The sequence below is a fragment of the Bubalus kerabau genome, chromosome 13 (assembly GCF_029407905.1).
Source record: "Bubalus kerabau isolate K-KA32 ecotype Philippines breed swamp buffalo chromosome 13, PCC_UOA_SB_1v2, whole genome shotgun sequence".
Lineage (NCBI taxonomy): Eukaryota > Metazoa > Chordata > Mammalia > Artiodactyla > Bovidae > Bubalus > Bubalus kerabau.
In genome coordinates, this window is record NC_073636.1 from 81,619,777 (window position 1) to 81,645,728 (window position 25,952).

Consider the following 25,952-nt stretch of genomic DNA (forward strand, 5'->3'; position numbering starts at 1 on the left):
TGCAGTTTTATACAGTTTCTATCAAACTGAAAGGTAATTTTTTTTTAGTAGCTGCTTATTTTAAATGTACAAAACCCTTGTGTGTAATTCCATTAGCTGCCCTACAGCATTGCAATCTACAGTTTCCCTGAGGCTGTTGTGAAATATTGATGAAACCCTTGCTTTTGTGGCTTCCTCTGATACACTAAACATTTGTCTGATGTTAGTTGAACTTGAATGGATCTGTTCAGAGCTATATCAGTAGTGACTTCAAAGGAAGTAAGGCTGTTATAGTATTTTTTCCTCATTTTTCTTTCTTTCCTTCTTCCATTTTTTTCTTTCTTTTTTTTTTTTTTAAAAACAAAGTGAAGTTTCAAAGCTTTACCATGGTGTACTTTATAGAAACAAAGTTTGTATCAAATGGTTCCAGTTACCTAGCAGACTGCTCATCTTTCTATTCTAAATGATGGGGCTTTTTTTTTTTATTTTGGTTCTGATCAGTTGCTTGTATCACTGTAGATATTCTGAAGTAGAGGTGGACACTCCCCCCACAACACACACTCACATCCTTACAAGGAAAGAAAGGAAGGAGGATGTAAAACAATAAACCCTGTCTTGGGAGCTTAGTTCAGATACTTGCTGTGCTTTTGGAACTCTGCCTCCTAGGAGTCTCCACCCCAGTATCAATGAAAGGGCATCATGCATGAGAAAAAAACTCCTCTGTAATTGACTTTCTCCAGCTAACGCTGTTTGCATTGAACTTTACAAAATTCAGGACTAGAGCTCATATTTATCCCCGTGTTTTCTGGTGAGGTTGTGAATTATAACTGCTGAGGTTTATTATTTTTTGAAATGATAAAATAGTCTTTTAGGACCTATAAGCAGTAAAATCTCTCAAGCAGGATTTCTCAGCCTCAGCACGATTGGTATCTGGGGCCTGGGATTCCTTTGTCATGGGGGGCTGTCCTGTGCCTGGCGGGATGTTTAGCGGCATCCCTGGCAATCCCTCCTCAGCTGTGACAAGTAGAGTCCCCAGACATCAGCTCTTCCCTGGGGGCCACAATAGCCCCTCACTCCTTCTGAGGACGATCAGGGCTCTAATGATGCAGGAGTTTGCCCCCACTAGGATAGACATGTGACGGTCATTCTGTTTCAACAAACAGCGTGACAGTGAGGAATCTCCAGACAGAAATCTCACAATGTGGTTCTTCAGATTGATATTCCAGAACAGTTTTCACCCACACTCCGGAGTCCAGGCATTATCTGCACCTTTGCTTTTTTCTTCAGTTTTATGTTTAAATTTTTGTCGGCGTATAGTCGACCTACAATGCTGCACTGGTTTCAGGCGTAAGTAAAGTCTGTCCGTTACACATACACACACATCCCCTCTTTGCTTAGAGTCTTCCTGCGTATAGGCCACTCTAGGGTACTGAGACGCGCTCCCTGTGGTATACAGCAGGTTCTTATTAGTTGTCTGTTGGCTGCGGGGCAGGGGGTGGGGCTTCCTAGGCGGCACTAGTGGTAAAGAACCCACCTGCCAACGCAGGAGTCGTGAAGCAGGGGTTCAATCTCTGGGTCGGGAAGATCCCCTGGAGGAGGGCGTGGCAACCCACTCCAGTGTTCTTGCCTGGAGAATCCCACGGACAGAGGAGCCTGGCAGGCTATGGTCCATAGGGCCGCAAAGAGCTGGACACGACTGAAGCGTCTTAGCACACACACATGCAGTGGACACGAGTAGACAGCAACTTTCTGTCTTGAAAACTCAAGCCTGCAGGATCCGACCAGAGGGCTGGGTGGCATGGGTTCTCGAGGCACTGTCTGTCTACAAAAGCTCAGTACGTCCTAATGAGTGATCTGCAGAGGGACTTCACCCCTGGTTCCTCCCGTATCTTCCCCCCAAGATGCACCACTGACCCGACACCCCACCTCTGCTCTGGATCGCCGAGCATGACTTCTCAAACAGAGACTCCACTGAGTAACCTAATAACTCATCCGAAGACAGCATTTCACATACGCCTAATTCATAAATTGTGAGATTATATTTCATTAATTCAAGATCGGTCTCACTTGCAAATTTCTGATCTCGATGAGGTTAGAACAAGTACAGCTTCTTCAATGCCATGTCTCGTGGGCGCCCAGCCCAGGGCACGCAGTATCTGCTCAGCTTTTCAAATTAAATAATTAATATTCCCTTAGAGGGCCGGAAGAATCTTCACCCCCCATCAACCTACCTCCTGGGGAGCAGCATTCTCTTTTCCATCTTTCAACCTGGAAGAAATGGAAGAAGTGGAACCAACAGAAAAGGAACATTAAGACAGACCCGCAGTTCCAGCCTCAGTCCATCCTGCTGCTGCCCCAGGGCCAGCCCCGAAAGACCCTTTGTTCCTTCAGTCACTCTTTTATATGTTTGTTCATTGCTGATACCTCCCTCCACTGTGCTAGAAGTGGACGCAAGCAAATCCCACATTCAATACAACCACAGTAATAGAAATAAATTAACTGTATATGAAATTCAGAATTGTGACTGTATCACCTCCCCAGAAGCAGATTCCTTACTTGACTGTTTAAGGGACTGTGGTTTTTTTTTCCTCCTTTTCCCTCTGCTTTTTCCAAAATGTGCATTCACATCAGCCAAGCAGCTGCCCCGGGGGGTGGCGGGGGGCTGTGGGGGGACTGTCCAGGAGGCACAGGGCTGACAGTGCCCACAGCCACAGCTGGAACGAAGCGCATATTCTCTGTGGGTGGCAAAGAGCACGTGAGCGAGGTGCCCACATGCCCGAGGAGCCCAACGGCATGGAGACACGGTGCCCGGTCTTCTGCCAACAGACTGACGGAAGGGTGAAATGGATATTGGCTTAGTGAAAAAGAACAAAATCGAGAAAAGATAAGAAAAAATATTTTCCAGTTCCTACCAAGAGTCATGGAGATTAAGATTAAGTTAACCATAGAGATTCAAAGTAGAAAATGGTTTTACAAAGTCCTTAGCTGCATGGAGACGCTGGACGTTCCGTCTGCTTTGCTTTCTTGAGAGAAGGAGGGTATTTGTCAAAGTAGCAGCAACTTCACTTTGTCTCCATTGTCAGTGTATCTCGAGTTGAAGAAGCTTATTTTCTGCAAGTGCCTTCAGCCCCAGACATGTCTGCAGTCTATTTATGTTTGGCTAAAACAAACAGAATAAACAGCAGAGAGGATATCATTCATATCATGACGGGAGGGAGAACACAGGGCATTCTTGACATCCGCATATACAAATCACGGAATGTCTTTCTAACTAGCCGCGCCTGTGAATCAACCCGGGCACCCCTTCAGAAAGAATCTGCAGGAAAGTGATCTGACTTCAGCTGGCAATAGAGGAATCGGATTATTGAAGAGCTGTTCTTCTTGGGTTATCCTCAAAACCAGCGTTCAACGTATATTGAGCTGGTCACACAAAGAGACGACCCAGAAGCCCCCAGACCCAGGCCTTGAAGAGTGTTTAAGCGCTGGGGTGGGTGTGCAGTGGAGTCTCAAGGGGCTGGAAGCAAAACAGAGGGCAGAACACGTGGTGGAGGGTCATCCGTGGGCTGGTCGTGATCCTGGCAACGAGCTTGACTCGACCTGAGTTACTGAGTTCCTGAGTTCCTGCCATGTGCTGGGGAGAAGTCCATTTTCCTGGTCTTCAGTAAATTCCCCAGCCCATCAAGGATAGGATCCTCAGCAGATAGCATGCTTCCTCGCCACTGTGATCACCAACTTTTACAGGAAAATGTAGAGAAATACAGTGCGTGTGTGCTCAGTCACTCAGTCGTGTCCGACTCTTGTGACCACATGGACTGTAGCCCGCCAGGCTCCTCTCTCCATGGGATTTTTCAGGCAAGAATACTTGAGTGGATTGTCAGTTCCTCCTCCAGGGGGTCTTCCTGACCCAGGGATTGAACCCACCTCTCCTGCATCTCCTGCATTAAGGAGATGCATCTGGGAAGGCCAGAGAAATGCACACTCACCCACTAACTGTGTCTCGCTCTCAGTGAAGGCGTGGCAAGCTTTACAATTTGAAAGTTCAGTCAAATGCGCTTGAATGTTTTAATCGTGTGTGGTGCATCCCTGGGAACCGGGGCTAGAGGGCAAACGTACAAAACACGATCGAGCCGTGCAGGTACTGAGCGACGTTTCTGCCTTTCTGCCTTCCCTGCAGCGCGGGAAGTCTCACTCTGCAGTCATCCTCAGGACCCTGAGCGCCAGTAGTCCACGCTCTTGGGTTTTGTTGTTTTGTTTTTTTTTTTTAGTTAGTCATGTAACTTTATTCAGCCCACCACGCTCCAGGCTTTGTGGAAACAAGGACACCCAGGCTGCTTAGACTGGGCTCCGAGGAGCCTACAGTCGAGAGGAAAAGACTAATCATAGTTGCCACAAGGATCACAGTTCTAGTTGAGGCTGAATTAACCTAAGCAAAAGATTCCATTGTTGAACATTTCTGCCAAAACTTAGATATATAAAACAAAGACATCCAAACCAACCATTAAGTAAAAATATTACCTACCTACTCTCACTTCAGTCGTGCCCGAGTGTTGAAAACGCTATGGACTGTAGCCCACCAGGCTCCTCTCTCGGTGGGATTTTCCAGGCAAGAGTACTGGAGTGTGTTGCCATTTCCTCCTCCGGGATCTTACAAACCCAGGGAGCAAACCTGCATCTCCCGCGTCTCCTGCACTGGCAGCAAGTTCTTTACCACTAATGCCACTTGGGAAGCCCAAGTGAAAGCATTAGTGTTGTTTTAAATACTGAATTAGCCAGATCCTAAAAATCGTAATAGTACAATAAGTTAATGAGCAATTTCCATGTGCCAAGAACTGTGCGAAGCTCTTTTATCTTTTTCATTCATTCAACAATTACTGTTTTTAATCTGAGGCCATTCACTAAACTGTACTGCTTATATTTGTACAACTGAGGGAAAAAAAAAGTTTATAATTAAACCATGACCCATTGCTCTCTTCCTAGCACTTAGAATTTCTGTTTTATATTTACTGAAAGACTCTTTGAAATTTTTTTTTAAAGATTTTTATAATTTGACACTCCTGTGTTTATATGAAAAAGGAAAAGATAAGCCACATAAATTGGTTAAGGCATTCCTGAAATATCTTCCGACTGCCCCCTGGCAGCCATTTTAAGATAGCATTGATTAAAGCTTCACCCTAATTTCTGAGATGTTAAAATATAAAAGAAAGGTCTTAGAATCAATTAAATGCTGTTTGTAAGGTATGTCCTATGCTCCAGGTTCCCTGAAAAAAATGCTGAAGATACAGCAATGTATGAGACACAATATCCTAATCCTAATGGAGTCTCAATCACAGAGTCCAGAATTTAACAATTACATGTATACTTGTTTGATTGCAAGTTTGATGGAAACCACAAGAGAAGAATCTCATAAGGCTGTCTACAAGGTGATCCTTACTCACCAGGGGGTCAGGGAAGATCCTCCAAGGATCTTTATATGGAAACCAGACAGATGAGTTGGAGACAGAAAAAGAATTAAAGAAAAAGTAGCATTTTTTCATTAAAGCCTTTCCACAGCCATATTTGGATGGTACTCTAATTATCCCCATTTTACAGACGAGGAAACAGAGAGTTGGAAAGCTTCAGTAAATTGCTTAAGACCACACAGCTAGTAAATGTTCGAGTTGGGATCTTTTTCCTCTCAACCAATGAATTGCTCTATTTGTTCAGATGGGCAGACTCAGTTCTTGCTGCTTTAGAGAGAGAGTGAAGAGGGACTTCCAGTGAGAGAGACCCTTCACTGTAAATCCCGATGTTATTAAATGCTAACAAAGAAAAAAGAGTTTATTCACATCACAGACTCCATGTATCCTGAAACCAGGGACTGGGTTCTATCCCTGGGTTGGGAAGATCCCCTGGAGAAGGGAAAGGCTACCCACTGCAGTGTTCTGGCCTGGAGAATTCCACAGACTGTATAGACCATGGAGTAGCAAAGAGTGGGACACGACTGAGTCACATTCACCTTCACTTCACTTTCAGTGGCATAGGGCCAGAAATACGGATGCAATAAACGAACATGTTTTGGAACTTTCTTCCAAACAATTAGGTTTTTAAACCTCTGGCTTAAGTAACTTTTGAAAACATATTAAGAAGCCCACAGTCCATGTGGTTGTAGGTTCAACCCAGCTGAAAGAATGGACCCATTAAGAATTTTTCCAATTAAGAGGCATGTCTAACTTTGCAGCAGGGATTTTTGTGTTTCTGCTGTTGAATTTCAGAGAAGGCTATGGCACCCCACTCCAGTACTCTTGCCTGGAAAATCCCATGGACAGAGGAGCCTGGTAGGCTGTAGTCCATGGGGTCGAGAAGAGTCGGACATGACTGAGCGACTTCACATTCACTTTTCACTTTCATGCATTGGAGAAGGAAATGGCAACCCACTCCAGTGTTCTTGCCTGGAGAATCCCAGGGACGGGGGAGCCTGGTGGGCTGCCGTCTATGGGGTCGCACAGGGTCGGACACGACTGAAGCGACTTAGCAGCAGCCTCAGCTGTTGAATTTACTCCTAGATATAGAACCTGACTAGATTTTTTTAAAGGCTATTATACTGAGCAAATGCTGAAAATCTGGGACTCAAGGCTAGCTCCTGGGGCCACTGTTTACCGGAAGACAGAATGTAAGAGGAACCCACAGCCCAGAAAGGGTACGGTGAGTGGGTAAGTCTCACTCACTTTCTAAAGCTGAAAATGCACATGCCTGCATGCCGAGTCGCTCAGTCGCCACCCCATGGACCACAGCCCACCAGGCTCCTCTGTCCTTGGGGTTTCCCAGGCAAGAATATTGTCATGGGTTACCAATTCCTCCTCCAGGGGATCTTCCTGACCCAGGGATTGAACCCGAGTCACCCGCATCTCCTGCAATGGCAGGTGGATTCTTTACCACTGAGCCACCTGGGAAGCCCCGAGTTCAAAATGCACAGGGTTCCTTACATGGCCATTGATCCTTCAGTGAGTGTTTACGTGGCACACACCACGTGCCAGGCACCACCTCTAGACGCTCACACTACAGCATGGAGTCACCAGACCAAGACCCCTGCCCCAAGGGAGCCTACAAACAGTAAAGAAAGCTCACAATGAACAACAGACGGAACAGAGATATCAGTCATACAGCGTCAGGGGGTAAGCGCTGTGGAAAGAGGTAAGCAGGGCAGAGTGGAGGAACTGGGAACTTGAGAGAGTAGGAGACCGGTTGCAACTTCGACAGAGTAAGCTCCAGGAGGAAACTGCTGTTAAGCACAGACTTACAGCAAGTCGGCACTTCCCTGGTAGCTCAGACGTAAAGAATGTATGCGGGTTCGATCCCTGAGTCAAGAAGCTCCCCTGGAGGAGTAAATGGCAGCCCACTCCAATATTCTTGCCTGAAGAATGCCATGGACAGAGGAGCCTGGCAGGCTACAGTCCATGGGGGCACAAAGAGTCAGACATGACTTAGCAACTAAACAATGACAACGGCAGCAAACAGCAGGCAGAGCAAAATAAAGAGGGAAAGGCGAGCACAGAGCCTCAGATGCGAGGCTCCCGGTGCGGTTGGGAAACAGCAGAGAGGCCGACAAGACCGGAGCAGAAAACCCAGAAAGGGAGGAAAGGGAGAAGGGGGAGAGGTGGAATGGCGGCTAAACGGGCCCATAAATCTGAGGGCCGTGGTAAGAAGGTTGACTTTCTCCGTGAGTAAGATGAATTTCCCTTGGGGTGTTGAGCAGGGAAGTGACGTGATCTGATGTATCTTTCATTCTGACTGCTGAGAGTGTTAGGAATTGACTGTAGGTAGCCAAGATTGAGACCATTTTTCACTTTCCATCCCCTAGGAGTGCGCTTTGTAACTTGCTTCCTCTTTCCAGAGTGGGCTTCCCAGGTGGCGCTAGTGGTAAACACCCACCTGCCAATGCAGCAGACAGGAAGAGGCACGGGTCCAATGCAGCAGACAGGAAGAGACACGGGTCCAATGCAGCAGACAGGAAGAGGCACGGGTCCAATGCAGCAGACAGGAAGAGGCACGGGTCCAATGCAGCAGGCAGGAAGAGGCACGGGCTCAATCCCTGGGTTGGGAAGATCCCCTCAAGGAGGAAATGGCAACCCACGCCAGTATTCTTGCTTGGGAAATCCCACGGACAGAGGAGCCTGGCAGGCTGTGGTCCACAAGGTTGCAAAGAGTCAGACACGACTGAAGCGACTTAGCATGCAGCTCATTGCAGAATGGTGAAGGGGAGGATGCCCGGGTCTGGGGTTTCCTATCTGTCTTGCTAGTTTCTCCCAGAGACCCATTTGTATCTCTTCTGTTAGCCTCAACCACCCCCCCCCCCCCATTTAAGACAGATGTAGAGATGCCTACTAACAGGATTATTTCCAAAATAAAACCCACACCCAATACTTCATACTCTAACACGCATACAGTAGATGCTTGAAGATATACAAGGGAAGTTCTTTCTTCATATCTCCCCAAGAAACAAGACATTTCATAAGCTGCTAATTTTCTAGTCTGGAAGATATTCAGATTTATCATCTTTACTTTAGGTTGGTTTGCTTGAGTAATTAATGCAATGCTAAGATTTTATTGGTGAGGTGCCCAGGATTTTAGTAACTGGGTTAGTTGAACATGAAAGGTCTTTAAGGATGAAAGATATAATAAAGTCTCCTCTGTTACAACTCATATTTCCTGAGCCAATTAGCTCACTCCTGATTGGTAAATTGGTAAATTGGTAAATGTGTATATAATGAGGACGTCACATCCATTCACGTGTAAGTTTTCCCAACACTTTATTGTTTAGCAACACTAAGTAACAGCAGCCAGACGTGAAGTTCACTAACCGTTGAATGCGGAAAGCCACAGAGAATGTGTTCGGTTCATAGAAGTCCCATCGACTTCCTTTTGGCTCAGATGGTCAGCCTTAGAAGTCCAAACTGTCACAAGACACACGAGATGTGGGTTGAGAAGATCCCTTGGAGGAGAAAATGGCAACCCACTCCAGTATTCTTGCCTGGAGAATCACATGGACGGAGGACCCTGGCGGGCTACAGTCCATGGGGTCACAAAGAGTCATGCATGACTGAGCCCGCCTGCATGCACTGCAGTCTTTTAAAATTTCAACCTTCTATAACCCCACCATCTTACTAATTCCATCAACTTATTTCTAGTCATCTACAATCACGTCATTATTTACAAAGTAAAGTCCTTTATTTGCTGTTCAGTTCAGTTCAGTTGCTCAGTCGTGTCTCTTTGTGACCCCATGGACTGCAGCACGCCAGGCTTTCCTGTCCATCACCAACTCCTGGAGCTTGCTCAAACTCATGTCCATTGAGTCAATGATGCCATCCAACCATCTCATCGTCTGTCGTCCCCCTCTCCTCCTGCCCTCAAACTTTCCCAGCATCAGGGTCTTTTCCAATGAGTTAGTTCTTCCCATCCGGAGAAGAAGATGGCACCCCACTCCAGTACTCTTGCCTGGAAAATCCCATGGACAGAGGAGCCTTGTGGGCTGCAGTCCATGGGGTCATGAAGAGTCGGACACGACTGAGCGACTTCCCTTTCACTTTTCACTTTCATGCATTGGAGAAGGAAATGGCAACCCACTCCAGTGTTCTTGCCTGGAGAATCCCAGGGACGGGGGAGCCTGGTGGGCTGCCGTCTATGGGGTCGCACAGAGTTGGACATGACTGAAGTGACTTAGCAGCAGCGGCAGTTCTTCCCATCAGGTGGCCAAAGTATAGGATCTTCAGCTTCAGCATCAGTCCTTCCAATGAATATTCAGGACTGATCTCCTTTAGGATGGACTGGTTGGATCTCCTTGCAATCCAAGGGACTCTCAAGGGTCTTCTCCAACACCACAGTTCAAAAGCATCAGTTCTTTGGTGCTCAGCTTTCTTTATGGTCCAGCTCTCACATCCATGCATGACCACTGGAAAAACCATAGCTTTGACTAGACAGACCTTTGTTGGCAAAGTCATGTCTCTGCTTTTGAATATGCTGTCTAGGTTGGTCATAGCTTCTCTTCCAAGGAGTAAGCATCTTTTAATTCCACACTGCAGTCACCATCTGCAGTGATTCTGGAGCCCAAGAAAATAAAGTCTGTCACTGTTTCCACGTTTCCCCATCTATTTGCCATGAAGTGATAGGACCCAACACTATGATCTTAGTTTTTTGAATGTTGAGTTTGAAGCCAGCTTTTTCACTCTCATCTTCCCCTTTTATCAAGAGGCTCTTTAGTTTCTCTTCACTTCCTGCCATAAAGTGAGAGTGAAAGTCGCTCGGTGGTATCCGACTCTTTGTGATCCCATGGAGTATACAGTCCATGAAATTCTCTAGGCCAGAACACTGGAGTGGGTAGCCTTTCCCTTCTCCAGGGATCTTCCCAACCCAGGGATTGAAACCTGGTCTCCTGCACTGCAGGCAGATTCTTTACCAGCTGTGCCACCAGGGAAGCCCAAAGGGTGGTGCCATCTGCATATCTGAGGTTATTGATATTTCTCTCACAATCCTGATTCCGCATCAAGATTTTCTCTCGCATCTTGAATCTTGATGAAGCTTATGCTTCATCCAGCCCAGATTCTTTGCTGCAGTGTTGTTTTATTTGTTATGAATTTAACAAGTGTTTTTAACTGGGCTGGTATTGTTAGTATGGTTTTGCTGGGTTACATTCTGGATACCTACTTGCTTAGTTTTGAACTAGTCTACCCTAATCTTATTTTTGCTTTAAGCGCTATCATTGTAATGCAAGGTTTTGCAGAATGCAAGATTCGTCAAGGAATGTGTATCATTATAGCAGAGACACACACCTGGGCCATACATACCAGATCAAAGCAGGACACAGTTGAAAACAGGCATGGACGTGCCTTTGAGCTGAAACTAACGGCCACAAGAGGGCGATGGCTCTGGAGACTCATGTGCTCAGTTCAAAGTCGGAGTCTACCAACATCTGATATGTGACCTCAAGAAAGTCATTTAATTTCTTGAAGCCTAAGATTCCTCTGTCTTTGAAAATGGAACTAATAATGTCACCCCCATCCATGGAGCATAAGGTTAAAACAAAACCATACGTGTAAAGCACTTACTAACTGGGAGCTATTAGAATACGGTAACGGGCTTCCCTGGTGGCTCAGCCAGTAAAGAATTCCCCATGCCACACGGGAGACTTGGGTTAGATCCCTGGGTTGGGAAGATCCCCTGGAGCAGGGAACAGCTACCCACTCCAGTATTCTGGCCTGGAGAATTCCATGGACGGCATAGTCCACGGGGTTGCTTTTCACGAGAATACGGTACACACAGAAGCATTTTATAAGCACACAGGTTTCTAATGAAGTGGTATAGGAAAAGTCATCTTCCCAACAAAATGAAGTCAGACGGAGGTCTTAAAATCAATGCTTCTATTTGATTTAAGCACAACTGTTTTTGTACATTTGGAGCCCAGCTTAACTCTGAATCATCCACAGCTGAGGGATGGGTGAACTCTCCAAACCCAAGTAGGAAGAATCTTGCACGCTGGCCTTCACTCCTTAACTGCCTACATCTGGACCACTGATCCAAATCCAGTTTATTTGTGCAACACGGTATTGAGGATGCATATAGGCCTCTGTGTGTGTGTGTGTGTGTGTGTGTGTGTGTGTGTGTGTGTGTCTGGGTTCCTCTTCTCTACATATGAGAAAAATAGCCAAGGCAAAGACAATGCTCCCACAGCTGGAAAAGATGAGATCATTTGTAAGTGGCTTGTTAAATCGCACATCATTTTCCTGATCAGCAGTAGCAAGCCTGCATTTTCAGGAGCTGACGCGATTTATCATGTTATTATATATTTAGGGGCTTTTTGAAAATGCTGTTATTTACTCAACCGACTGTGTATATAGACTATTTAAAGCAGATTTTTGACCCAGTAGACTGTACCAGCCCCATCTATCGTCTCAATGAGCATGTAGGGACTCTTAAATATGCAGATTATTGATACAATAGACTGTGAGCGCTGGAAACGTACCCTAGACGGGTACATTCAAGTCACTGGGGGATGATATGTTTCTAAAAAGCACTTTCAAAGCAGACCTATGCAAAGAGCCAGGCTCTATGGAAAAATGTACATCTGGATGGAGGGGACTCTGGTTTTGGAGGGAAATTCTTAGTTTCTAGAAATAGGATGCTCTCGTTATTATCTCTTTATGGTCTGCCCAAGTGTCTGTGAACATTGAAACTACCCTCTACTGAATGCCAGGCAATGCCACCAACAGTCTGAGCTTCTTTTATTCTACATACAAAGAAACCATTCTGTTAGAGTTAGCACAAATTCATCCTTGAATTCAATGTATGTGTTGTGCACCATCCATTAGACAGTAAGGGCTTGATTTGCAAGCCACAAATATTCTCTCTGGCTAATTCAAGTCAAAATAAGGAATTTGCTGGAAGACGTATGGAGTGTCTCACTGAAAGCGGAGGAGCCAATGGGCTTCTGAAGATCTCGGGGACACAGTCAAAGGGCGATCTCCGCTTGATGCCATTGTCAAGAGCGATCCGCTCCAACCATTTTCCATTCTTGTGTCGTGGGGTCAGATTCATATTCCATGGATTCTGATTGGCCTAGCTGGGGTCATCTGCTCATACTAAACAACAGACAAACATGAAATGCCAAAAAGGGAAAGAAAAAAGTTCTCATGTTTTTGTTTTACCTCTCTGCTCTTTAGACAAAATGTCAGATATTTGAACACATACACACATGCTATCTGGATTATTCTTGTTGGAAAGCCGTCCGCATGTGCTGGAGTCTCAGTAAATTAATCTCCCCAAGACTAGACTGTGTCCTGCTGGCTTCTCCCCAATGTGCCTGGGAGACAGCAGATTGATTCCTCCTGGACCTGCTTATGTTATTCTTACATGAGTTCCAAACTGATCATAAGCCTTAAAAAATAAAATCAGCCATGCTACCTACTCGAACATGAAGGGGGGAAATGATTTCAGCAAATAGCTCACCTAAATTGCAAAAGCAGAGGGGTGATTAAAGGACAAAGCACCCCCACCAGTGGGAAATGGCTGACACTCTGACAAAAGCCTCAAGAACTTTTTCCTTAATTAATTGATTGATTGATCAGTTGATTTTATTGGCTGCACTGGATTTTTGTTGCTGCCTGTGGACTTTCTCCAATTGTGGAAAGCAGGGGCCATTCTTTGTTGCGGTGCTTGGGATTCTCATTGCAGTGACTTCTTTTGTTGAAGAGCATGGGCTCCAGGGAAGCCCGGGTGGATTCTCAAACCACTGGACCACAGGGAAGTCACTGTTGCCAAGAACTTTTGACAATAGTTACCTCAAGAAGTGTTCTTGGCACTGAGCCTGCAGCAATGAGCAAGGCGAATAAGCTCCTGCATTTGGGAGCCTCATGTTCAAACTTGGGCGAAAGATTTCTCACGCTAGGTCTTCCAGTTCTTGGGACTATTGCCATTTAAGCCAGATCATTCTTTGCTGTGGAGGCTTTTCTGTGCACTCTGGGATGTTCAGCAGCAGCCCTGCCAACGTCCCCAGGGAGCAAAATCACCCCAGCTGAGTCATCAAGAATAAGTTGGGTACCACTGATGAGAAGTGGTAGGTGCCAGTATGAGTCTATGATTCCGTGTGTACTTGGAGGCTGGGCCCTTCCTCGGGAAAATGTTGTCTCTGCTGTTCTATATGAGGAGGGCGTGGCAACCCACTCCAGTATTCTTGCCTTTGAGAATCCCCACGACAGAGGAGCCTGGCAGGCTACAGTCCATGGGGTCAAAGAGTCAGACACAACTGAGTGACTAGGCACACAGCTGTTCTATATAAGCAAGACTCTGAGACTGCCTATTGCCTACTGGCTTGCTTTAGGCCTGAATTACCTAAATAATCCAATACTTGGACATGATTGGCTTAGACAAATCAGGGCCCCACACAGTCCTGGTGATGCCAATTCCACCCATACTTGATAGGTTAGGCGACACCCACAGTGTCTGCGGTGATATATCCTGGAACACTGATGATCTTTCCAGCAATGCCCAAGAAAACTTCATTTTTAAATGTTTATAAGTAACACTGGATTCCCAAGTGGCACTAGCGGTAAAGGAGACACAAGAGAGGCAGGTTCGATCCCTGGAGTAGGAAATGGCATCCCACTCCAGTATTCCTGCTTGGAAAATTCCAGGGCAGAGGGGCCTGGCAGGCTACAGTCCTCGGGGGCCACAAAGAGTCGGATATAGCTGAGCAACTGAGTGCACACACACAAATAACAGAAAATAAGCAGGGCCTGGAAAGGCTGCCAATGAACTCTTTGAAACTCTAGAGACAATGGCTAATTCCCATTATCATCTCCGAATAGTCGGTCAAAGGTCTTAGAGGCTGCATATACGAAGATTCTTTGCTAATAATTCATCCTCCTCCAGGTCACAAAGCTCTGGTTCTTTTTGTTTGTTTGTTTTTCTGCAGGAAGAGAAGAATGATCCTTTACACTGAAAAGCAAATTAACTAATCAATTAGCCGAATACTGCCTTTCTGTTGTTGTTAAGAAAAAATACGCGTATATTATTATTTTTAAGAGAATTCTGATTTTATAGAAGTGATTTGGGCACTGCAGAAAACTGGCATTAGAAGACTTTAAAAGCAGAGGAAAATACATGAAACAGAAACAAAACACAGGCCAGCGTGTCCAGGACGGGACAGTGGATGCATCATGAGCCGTGCGCCTGTGCCCTTTGCAGAACACTAGACCCCAAAGTCTTCCGTCCTCAGTCCCTTTCCTCTCCTGGGACAATGACCAGTTTGGTATCACTGTCCAGGCAGGAAGAGTGCTGACACGGTGACCTTGAACCTTTTCTATTTACCTCTCTCCTTCATAGTCAGAGACAGAGGAAAGGTACCAAGCCTTGACAAACCGGCCCCAACCTTCAATCAAAGGGCCAAATATCGTATATTGACACACAGACATGGCATCTAAAGAGACCGGACTAACCGTCCTACGTGAGGGCAGCAAAGGACACACAGACCTAAGAGCGGGCTTCCGGACACCGTGGGAGGAGGAGAGGGTGGGGCGATTCGAGAGAACAGCCTTGAAACACACGCACTGTCTTGTGTAGAACAGACGGCCAGCGGGAGTGTGAGGTCTGGTGAAGGGAACCCAGAGCCGGTGCCCTGACAGCGGGGAGGGGCGGAGCGGGGCTCGGGAGGGAGGGGCGGGGCTCGGGAAGGAGGGGGCTCGGGAAGGAGGGGCGGGGCTCGGGAGGGAGGGGCGGGGCTCGGGAGGGAGGGGCGGGGCTCGGGTGGGGCGGGGCTCGGGAGGGAGGGGCGGGGCTCGGGTGGGAGGGGCGGGGCTCGGGTGGGGCGGGGCTCGGGTGGGAGGGGCGGGGCTCGGGAGGGGTGGGGCTCGGGAAGGAGGGGCGGGGCTCGGGTGGGGCGGCGCGGGGCTCGGGAGGGAGGGGGCGGGGCTCGGGAGGGCGGGGCCACGTGTCGGCCTGTGTCTGATTCACGCTGATGTATTGTTATTTTCCTCCAGTTAATATAAATAAATAATTTTTTTTAAAGGGTCAGAAAACCTTGGAGAATTTTCCATTAGATTATTCAAACTGTTGATTCAAAAAGATCAACTACCTCTGCATCTCCCGGCATTTGGGCCATTTCCAAGAACTGCTTCATCCAACTGTCCAGCGGGGTTTGGCCTCAGATCAGACTCGCTGTTTCATATAAGTTGCCTCCTGTAAAAGCTAGCCTAGTTAATTAAGAACCGAAATAGGTCAGGATTTATTTGACAGAGTTACCGGAGTTATTTAGAAAAGCTAATCCTTTTCATCATTAACTTGTTTGTTTGTTTCCTGCACTATAAACATGCTCAATCTGATAAGGGGATTTAAGTGAACCCAGAAGGAATGGATTGAGACTACTGCTAGGAGTCTGATGGATTGTTGTTTTGTGTTTTATTTTTTCAGTCACCACTTGAAAGGGTAAATACAAAAAACCCTGAGAAATCCAGGGTGGATTTCCACGTGGCTCTCCACGATGACGCCTTTGCTCTCTTAACACTAGTGAGAGGGAACGCACGCCGGGCGCTTCTGTTACCGGGCGTTCTGAGCGCCCCTCAGTTGTCTCGGCTCTCAAGGTCGGCTTTAAGGCTGGTCCCGTTATTTTCTCCAGTTTACAGAAGAGAGAGGAGACCCGCAGAGCCTGTGGGTCTGCTGCAGATGACAGTGTATGCTGTGGCTGAGGCGGGACTTGAACCCGGGCAGGCTTGCCCCAGACGTCTGTGCTCCAGCCCTGTGTTATGACAGCTGGGAGGGTACCGTCTGTGCTTCCTCTCCCGTTCCTGCCAGTGTTCACCCTCCCCAGAGTGTTCTCCATAGAGCCCCTTGCTTCACTGCCAACCCTGACCTTACGGCACTTCGTGACTATTGACATCTGGGACTGAGTATTTCTTTGCTGTGAGGGGCTGTCCGGTGGGGTGGGTGGTGGCGGGGTGGTTTAGCAGCATCCCTGGCCTCTCCGCCCTCTAACCGCCAGCTGTAACAACCAAAGATGTCTCCAGACCTTGTCTAAAGGCACAGATGTCCCCCGGTTGAGAACCTTTGGGTTAAAGTGTGATGGTGACCCAGCTGGCTCTTAGGGCCACACGTTCTTCTGTTTTTGCCGTCGTTCAGTTGCTAAGTCGTGTCCAGCTCTTTGCAACCCCATGGACTACAGCCCGCCAGGCTTCCCTGTCCTTTGCTAACTCCCGAAGTTTGCTCAGATTCATGTCCGTTGAGTCGGTGATGCTATCTAGCCATCTCACCCTCTGCTGCTCCCTTCTCCTCCTGCCTTCACTCTTTCCCAGCATCAGGGTCTTTTCCAGTGAGTCGGCTCTTCTCATGGGGTGGCCAAAGTATCAGAGCTTCAGCTGAACTTTCTTCTATAGGAACCAGCTAATAAGCTCATTCACCTTGAAGTGCAGTGATGAGATAAGAGAATGTCTATATTTTTGCGGGGAATGTGTTCTTGATCTGCCTTGTGTCAAATGAACAGAAGTCAAATGGAGAGCTTTGAGGCAACGTAAGGCAGTGTGGAAACCCTGCTCACACCCAGGAATGAGAGAAATGGGAGGAAATTCTAACCACTGTGGTCCTCCTAGCCAGGCTGGTCACAGCAATCACACTGGGGAGACTCCACCAGGAAAGAGAAGAGTTGGAAGGTCCCGTATCTGAGCCATTAATCACAGAATTGAAGAATACCAGGGCTAGGAACGCCTTGACTTAATCACTGCTCATAGACATGAAAGGTCTTTCCACCTTGGACTCCTGCGATTCTAGAGATAGCAAAGACTTCACCAGAGAAGCAAAGGCCAGATCGCTCGCTGACATTGCCAATTTAGCTTCTCTGAAGGGACAGCAAGCCTTCTTCTCTCTTTCTTAACGGGAAGTGGTCACAGCCATGAACTTAGCAAAAGAAGCAGGTTAAAATTTGTCCGTTCTTGGCTAATGCAGTTAGACGTTTTCGAGAAAAGGCAATGAGAAGTGGTCATTATCCATTATCTGCATGAAATATTTCAGAGAAAGGAACAGCATTTGCCAAAAAAAAAGAAAAGATGTTTGACTTGAAGCCAGGCAAGAGGGAAACAGGATCACCTTCTAGCTCCGTGGGAAGGCTGCGCTAATGGTGTTATTTCAAGTAAAATGGGAATGCACATCTGAAAAAATACAGATGGCGCATCAGCTTCATATAGTTTCTGAAGGTCATTCTGGACAGTGATTTACTGTCCCTTTTCTTGGCAATAAAGCCACAAAACCCCTCCAAACTTTCCAGTCTTGCAAAAAGCTGTATATACGCTGCTGTTCTCACTGAGTCCCTCAGTCATGCCCGACTCTTTGCAACCCCGTGGACTGCAGCCCACCAGGCTCCTCTGTCCACAGGGTTTCCAAGGCAAGAGTACTGGAGTGGGTTTCCATTTCCTACTCCAGAGGATCTTCTTGACCCAGGGATCAAACCCACATCTCCTGCAAGTCTCCTACGTGGCAGGCAGATTCTTTACTGCTGAGCCACCAGGGATACCCGTTTATATAGCCCTATGTGGGGGAAAATGTATAGAGAATCAGTATGTACATTTGGCTGAACACACTTGGTATCACTTGAAAAGTCGAAGCCTAAAACTCAGAAATTGCAAGGAAAGTCTCAGTCCTGTTGTGTAGTTTCATTGTCTCTATTTCATTTCCCTTTACTTTATCCCCTGCTCCTGATTTATGCTCTCTTGGTGTGGGGATAATATAGGGATAATGATTTCTAAGCTGGAACTATCAGAAATCTTATGAAGTGGCCCCCTTCTCACCCTTCTCCATGAATATTTTCTCACTCTGCTTTTTAAAATCGTCACCAGGATATTTCCCAATAATAACACATGCCAAACTGAAATTCTAGGTAGCTGAATATAAAGTATTTTTTTAGGAGACCTTCTGCTTTGAGCATTAGTCATCTCTCTCATTGCAAAGCCCAAGGCCTCCAACAAAGACCTTTTTGCTCAAATGGTGGGTTGCTTTATTTCTTGAAGATTGCAGACATTATCATTACGGGTAATGACCTAATAACTTGCCATTTGATGTCTGCACATCAGTTCTATGGAAGTTCCCAGCATACATACCACTGGCTCCTTACATGAATGATTTAATATTAAGTAACAAACCCAAAGTGGAGCAAGCTCTTTTCTTATGTATGACACATGTAAGGCCGGTTCATATCTAATGCAGATATCATCTAAAAGCTGTTGGTTTGGAAGAGGATTTAGGGACATCTGATGCAAAGAGCTGACTCATTGGAAAAGACCCTGATGCTGGGAAAGATTGAAGGCAAAAAGAGAAGAGGGCGGCAGAGGGTGAGATGGTTGGATAGCATCACTGACTCAATGGGCACAAATTTCAGCAAATTCTAGGAGATGGTGAAGGACAGGGAAGCCTGGAATACTGCAGTCCATGGGGTCGCAAGAGTCAGACTCAACTTAGTGACTGAACATCAATGAAAACAGCAACAACAAAGAAAGCCAGAGTCGGCTGCTTTCAGCTGTTTGGGGGCTTGGATGGGTGATGAGGAGGTTCAGTGTTTATCGAGTGCCTACAACAGGCCTGGGAGTCAGAAGGTATTCCTACAGCCTTGGTGTGCTGCATACTTTATCGTATTTGATATTCCTAACTAGCCTAGGAGGCAAATACTCTGTATGTGCTGACAAGTCTTTGTGACCCTGTGGACTGTAGCCCCCCAGGCTCCTCTGTCCATGGGATTTCCCAGACAAGAATACTGGAATCGGTTGCCATTTCCTCCTCCAGGGGATCTTCCTGACCCAGGGATCAAACCCTCATCTTCTGCTTCTACTGCATTGGCAGGGGGATTCTTTACCACTGAGCCACCGGGCAGCCCCACAAATACTATTCTTGTTCTTATTTTATGGATGAGGAAGCTGAGCCTCTGAAAGTTTCAGTAATTTTCCTGTGACCACATTTAAACAGTAACTGGCAGATCTGAACTGAGCCCAGCCTCATCACACAACCAGTGGGCCATTCTATCTTCTCAATAACTGATCAGTCTTTGAATTAGTGGATTTTATTCTTTTTTTTCTTGCTGAGTTTTTCCCTGTGTTGCTGGAAGCAGTTGTCTAAGCCACAGGTATTTCATCTTTTGGTCCCTAGAAAGAAGGGGTTGGAACTTTCAAAGCTGTATTCTCTTTCCTAAACTGGTACCCCCATACACATAGGAACATAGGCAGAGAGAAGTAGCTTGCCAATTATTTGGCTCCTAATTTACAGTTTTGCAATAAGACTTCTCAAACTTTCTTGAGCCTATGGATCCCCCAGGGATCTTGTTAAATGATTCTCATTCGATAGGCCTGAGAGTCTGCATTTCTAGCGAGTTCCCAAGTGATGCTGCAGCTCATCCAAGGACCATCCTTTGAGTAGCAAAGGTTTATGATACACTTTCTCCTCCATTTCCTCCCTTGTTCTAACCAAATGCTAAGAGGTGGCAATGGCACCCCACTCCAGTCCTCTTGCCTGGAAAATCCCATGGACGGAGGAGCCAGGTAGGCTGCAGTCCCTGGGGTCGCTAAAAGTCGGACACGACTGAGCAACTTCACTTTCACTTTTCACTTTTCTGCATTGGAGAAGGAAATGGCAACCCACTCCAGTGTTCTTGCCTGGAGAATCCCAGAGACAGGGGAGCCTGGTGGGCTGCCGTCTATGGGGTCACACAGACTGACGCGACTTAGCAGCAGCAGCAGCAGCAGGCAGGCTTAGGATGGTTACTTCTATTTGGAATTGATAGAGAATCAAGGTCAAAGAGATGGTATAAGAAAGTACCAGAAGAGCGTGCCGCATTTTTGAACTCTTCGCTTCCCCTGATTCCTTTGGTTTAGAGCTTGCAGATGGACAGGTCCTACACACATTTGGTTTCTTCCACATGGTTTGGCCAAACAAAATTTCAGACCACCCTGGACCCCATGGTTGTTCCTTGAGCAGCAGCTGTACTCTTTCAATGTGGCTTGGACTTTCCAAAGACTCACAATGTCTCCGTGTCTATCCAGCTGAGGGCCAGCGCTACGTACCTTTGCAATTCAGGACTGTTTTTCTCCCATCTGGTCTACTCTGCCCATTTAAGTTACCTACCTTCCTCCAGTGATGCATGACCTTCTCATGACCTTTTCCTCCCCAAACCCACGCCCAACTTCTGTCTGTAACTCAGCTCTCTACTCTCCTGGGCCATTGGAGAGCCAATGTGATGGAAGTCCCTGTGCAATTTTACTAAAGTATGTTACTTGTGTTAGCAGTGAAATAAATATTTCTTGATAAAATGAGTAAACAGATGAACCACAAAAGGATGACGGAGCATCCACTTTCTCTGATTTAAATGAGCTTAGTCTTTTTTGCTGATGACCAAGAAGTGGAGAAAGTCACAGAACATGATTTGGAAACAGCTTTATAGTCCAAAGAGCTGTGATGATGGCCCTAGAAAGTACCTATAACAAGAGTCTAGTAAGTAAGTGGACTGTTTCCTCATACAGACCCCACCTGATATATATCCATTGGGCATATAAAATATTCCAATTAGCCGAACGTCTGCAGGAAATAATAAGAGAGATGTTCTTGTTTTGATGACCTTCAGAAAGCTCTCCATCCGTCTCTATAAAGCACTTCTGGGCCCAGGAGAAGCCTCCTGCCATCAAACCACTCCATCTTCAATATCCCTTTAAACAAAGAGCTCTATGTGTTCGGTCCTGATGTTCAGATGGAGGAAAGAACCAGCCCTGCTCTCTCAATTTGCACACACAAGTCACGCTTATGTTAACGAGTTCTGTGTGGTATGGCAGGAATAAAAATCTATATGAAAATTGAATTGAAAATGTCTCTGTTTAGAAATATGCCTGCACTTAGATTTCTCTGGGTGGGAGGGAGGCTGAGCCTTGTGATATCTGGATTCTCTGTAAAGTCAGGTCTCTGTTCAGAAATGGTGTCAAGGATCCCGTAGCCCTGTAGCCGACCACCTCCTGGGACACAAAGCAGACCGAACCGCTCAGCACGGCCCTCACTCTGGGCCTAGTCCCCACTGAAAGGAGCTCAGCCTCCTTGAACAGTAAATCCTCCATCTCCTTTACTCAGCCTGCCAACACGAGTGCCAATTAGTGCCAATAATAATATACATATTAACAGATTTCTAGACCACAGTCACCAGAACACTAGAGGCTCGTGACAGGGAAGCCTCGCTCCGTGTCATCATTTCGTGTACCAACTGGGTCCACAGCCAGAAATTCTTGCGATCCCCTCATTTACGTCTGCCCTGCACACTGTGGAATCTTCTTGTGATTTTAAACTGTCATTTAGTGGGGTGGGTTGGCGAAAACGATCCTGTCACCACGGGGTATGTTTTTAAATGAGGTCTTGGTTGAATTCTAGTTTCACTTTAAAAAATCAACCTTCTTGAGTTTTATAATCGTCTCAGGTTATAACTCTTCCACCTCTTCTGCCGCTTTGAAAACTGTCAATGCTTTTCCTGTAAACACTCTATTGTGGATTTTCAAGGCAACTACAAAAATGGGTGCCTAGCAAAAGTCTGGTACCTCACATCCTGCTTTCCATGAATTATTTTGCACAATTTTATTTGAACCATTCTGACTACAGGTTTTTGGAACAACTGAGGTGGTATTTTTTAAATTGTTTCCCTTTTGTTTTTTTAACGTTTGAATTAAAAGGAAATGCCTAAAATTTAAGGATTTGTTCCCAAATTTTACCTGTCTATTGATAGAGTACAAAGTTTGCAGCTTGTATGGTGTATTTTTCTAATGACACCTCTCCCCCTTTTCAATCAAGAATTTGGGAGAATACCAGGCTAATATTTGTGTAATATATATCATAGAACAGACAAAGAGTTTTATCTGTGACAAAAACTACTCATACTTTCAAAGTTGTGTGATTCTTTTTTGAATCAAAATCTGCTCCTGATAAGTGTATTTTCTGGTGTTTTGCAGTCTTGATGCTTATTTGCAGTCTTCATACTTAAAAAGCTGCAATCCACAGCTTTCTGGCATTTCTGGGATTTCTGGCAACAAGAATTTAGGTGGCTGGGATGCTCTGAAAAGATGATTTGTGGGGTCTCTCTGGTTTTATCATTGAGGAAAGTTGATCAGAACGGTTGTAATTCACATCTGATCTAGATTGGGGGGTGGGGTGGGGAGATTTACCCATCACAGGCACCGCCTGCATTACTGAGAAGTAGAGACAGAGATTGCGACCCGACTAATCCCCTTTCATTGTATGATCTATCTATTTGTTCATTCACTTAGATAACTTGTGGACATCTTTCAGTGCCAGGATATGATCTGAGTGTGGGGAGAAGCAAGGTCTCTGTCTTCAAGGAGACAGATATTCTATCTTTACATTTAGTGAGAAAACAATCAATCAATAAACAAGCCCTCAAGATGATTTCAGAGTATGGTCAGTGCCATGGTGCTTTCAGTAAATAGGTTGATATGCTCTAGAGTCACACAGAGAAAGGGTGACTGGTCAGGGAGGGCCTCTCTCAGAAGGGGCCATTTGAGCTGAATTCTAAAGCATGAAAAGCAACCAACTGCCATAGAGGAAGAGCTTTCTAAGCAGAGAAACCTGCAATTGCAAAGAGTCACAGTTGAGGAGAGATTGGCAGATGCAAGAAGGAGCAAGTGGGTTGTTGTCCTGCAGGCACAGAAGGCGAGGCAAGAGTTCTGGGTGATAAAGCAAAAAGGTAGCCGCCAAATCCTGCAAGTGCTCAGACTCCAGGCAAAGGGTTTGAATTTTATTATAATTTATTTACAGTAAATGCAATGCAACAGAAAGACTTGCAGGAGTTACAACAGCCAGTTGCTTACTAATATCTTTAATAAGGAATATTCTAGTAGTTGTGTGTGTGTGTGTGTGTGTGTGTGTGTGTGTGAGATAGGGTGTGTCCGACTCCTTTGCAATCCCATGCACTGTAGCCCGCCAGGCTCCTCTGTCCATGGGATTCTCCAGTCAAGAATACTAGAGTAGGTAGACCCAGGGAAAGAACCCAGCTCTCCTGCATCGTAGGAGGATTCTTTACCATCTGAGCCACGAGGGAAGCCCCCCCTGCGTTGGCAGGTGGGTTCTTTACCACTTGCGCCACCTGGGAAGCCTGTTCTAGCAGTTAGTTCTCTGGAAAACAGCCTGGGAGAAGTGGGAGCAGGAAGGCCATTTAGTCACTGTAAAGAACAGTAGTGGCAGAGCAGTGAGAGCAGTGACCGAGGGAGCGGAAGAGAGTTCTCTGGACCAGAGAATTTCTAGACACGGAACTGAGTGTGCTCATGAATCAGCTGTCCTGGCAGCATGGATGCTTCGAGTGGCCACTGTCAGTCAGTGGTAAGGGATGAAATTAGACATTTAGGTTGGAGAGCGAGATGTTTGCCCCCAGAAAGTTCGACCTTCAACCCAGAATCCACAAGGAGGCTCTGCAGAGGACACGCCTTTCTCTTTGGGCCTCGGCATCATTGTGATCATCATCTTCGCTAAATAAGTATTCATAGGAATAAACTTGCCAGGAATAAAGTCAACTAATCCACTTTACCAAGATTTACACATGATGCAATCTTATTAAGCAAATCTCATCAATACAGAGAGAGACAGACACTCATTATGCACCCCAATCACCCACACTCTGCCTGTCTCCCCTCTCTCTCCTCTCAGCTGCCGATGGCAAACAAAGCCACTTAAGTGAACGGTCTTCAATGTATAATATTAAAATGTGTTTTGTAAAACTCCCTGGAACCCCTAGCCATTGTTCAAACACACTTACTCTGATAGATGCTTTGGCATTTTTTTTTTATGAGGCTTTTCAATGTGTTACTTTATTGGGTGCATGAGATTGAGTCTGTTCTGCAGAAGAAAACAGACAAAAAGGGTCTCTCAGCACGAGTTACTCTTCTGTAAAGGTTATAGTAAACATGTCAATGCCTAATTAAGCAGAAAATTTTATCTGTATTGTGGGGGAGGCATTTGCTGTCTTTGACTTTTCTTCTGGGGAATCCATTTAGAAGGACATAGTAGACTGTGAAGTTGAGCTGGGCTGGAAAGCTCAGCTTCCAAATGTCAGCATTAAAAAAGAACACTCAAAAACACACACACACACACACACACATACACACTCCTTTTATCCTTGTGTGAAAGTGGCTATATTGGCCAGGCAGATTGTCTGTGGTGGGTGTGTGTGTGTGTGTGTGTGTGTGTGCAAATGCCTGTCCCTGATTGCATGTATTTTTTCAGCACACACACAACATAATATGAATTATTTCCCAACTTCCTATAAAGTGCCAGCTTCTCTGGTGGCTCAGATGGTAAAGAATCCACCTGCAATGCAGGAGACCCTGGTTTGATCCCTGGGTTGGGAAAATCCCCTGGAGAAGGGAATGGCAACCCCCTTCAGTATTCTTGCCTGGAGAATTCCATGGACAGAAGAGCCTGGTGGGCTACAGTCCACGGGGTCACGAAGAGCCGGACACAACTGAGTGACTAGTCAGGCCTCGGGCTAGGCGCTGGAAATAGTGAAGCGAATAAAGCCTGGCAGTCATTAGCCAATAGCAATGAGCACTGGCCCTCCTGCCCCTCCTCAGTGTCTTCCCCAGCTCCACGTGTGGGTGTGGATGCTTCGTTTTGGTGATTCTTTCACTCACGGGTGAGGTGACTACGTGTCTTAACCTGGAACAGTCCTGGCCAATCTGTATCCTCCCAAAGTATGAGTAGGAAAGCCCTTTTAACTTTCAAAAGTGACTCTGCATTATGGGCAAAATTTGCCTGATTCTTTGGAGTATTTTGCTTGGCTCTGTAACAAGTCATTTATTGATGTTGTGAATAGACCTTCTCCTTCAGCTTAATGGTATGACTGTTTTTGCAAACATACAAACTAGTCCAGAAAAACAAAAATGCAATGAGAATGGGGTGAGGCTATCTCATTCAGTTGTTCTAAGCTAGAGTTTTCTTGGGGCTTTATGAGTGGTAAGGAACCCGCTTGCCAATGCAGGAGACATAAGAGACTGGGGCTCAATACCTGGGCCGCGAAGATCCCTTGGAGGAGGGCACAGCAGCCCACTCCAGTATCCTTGCCTGGAGAAGCCCATGGACAGAGGAACCTGGTGGGCCACAGTCCATGGGGTGGCACAGAGTCGGACACAACTGAAGTGACTCAGCACCCGCACACAGCACAGGGTTTTCTTGCAGGTGGTGATCACTTATTAATGATTGTCTAGATTCAGAAGCTTTTTTCCCTTCAAACCAATTTATGGAACTAGAGACCAGCAATACCAGTTGAATGAAAAACCCACTTGCTAGGGAGGAAAGGCACAACACCAATGTCAACAGAAATGAGTGAGCACGACCGCACACCCAGTGGGGAGGCTGAGTGTCTACATTTCCTCTTGTCTCATGATAGTCCCTGAAAATCATGGCCTCTCGCCTCCATTATTCCCAGAATTCTCCCCTCGGAG

At 46.2% G+C, this 25,952-nt stretch overlaps 1 protein-coding gene across 1 annotated transcript in view; it reads left to right on the plus strand.

Moving 5' to 3' along the window:
- Positions 1-25,952, plus strand: part of TSHZ2 (teashirt zinc finger homeobox 2) — an 885,630-nt gene that overhangs the window by 850,782 nt on the left and 8,896 nt on the right. The gene's annotated exons all lie outside the window — the stretch shown is intronic.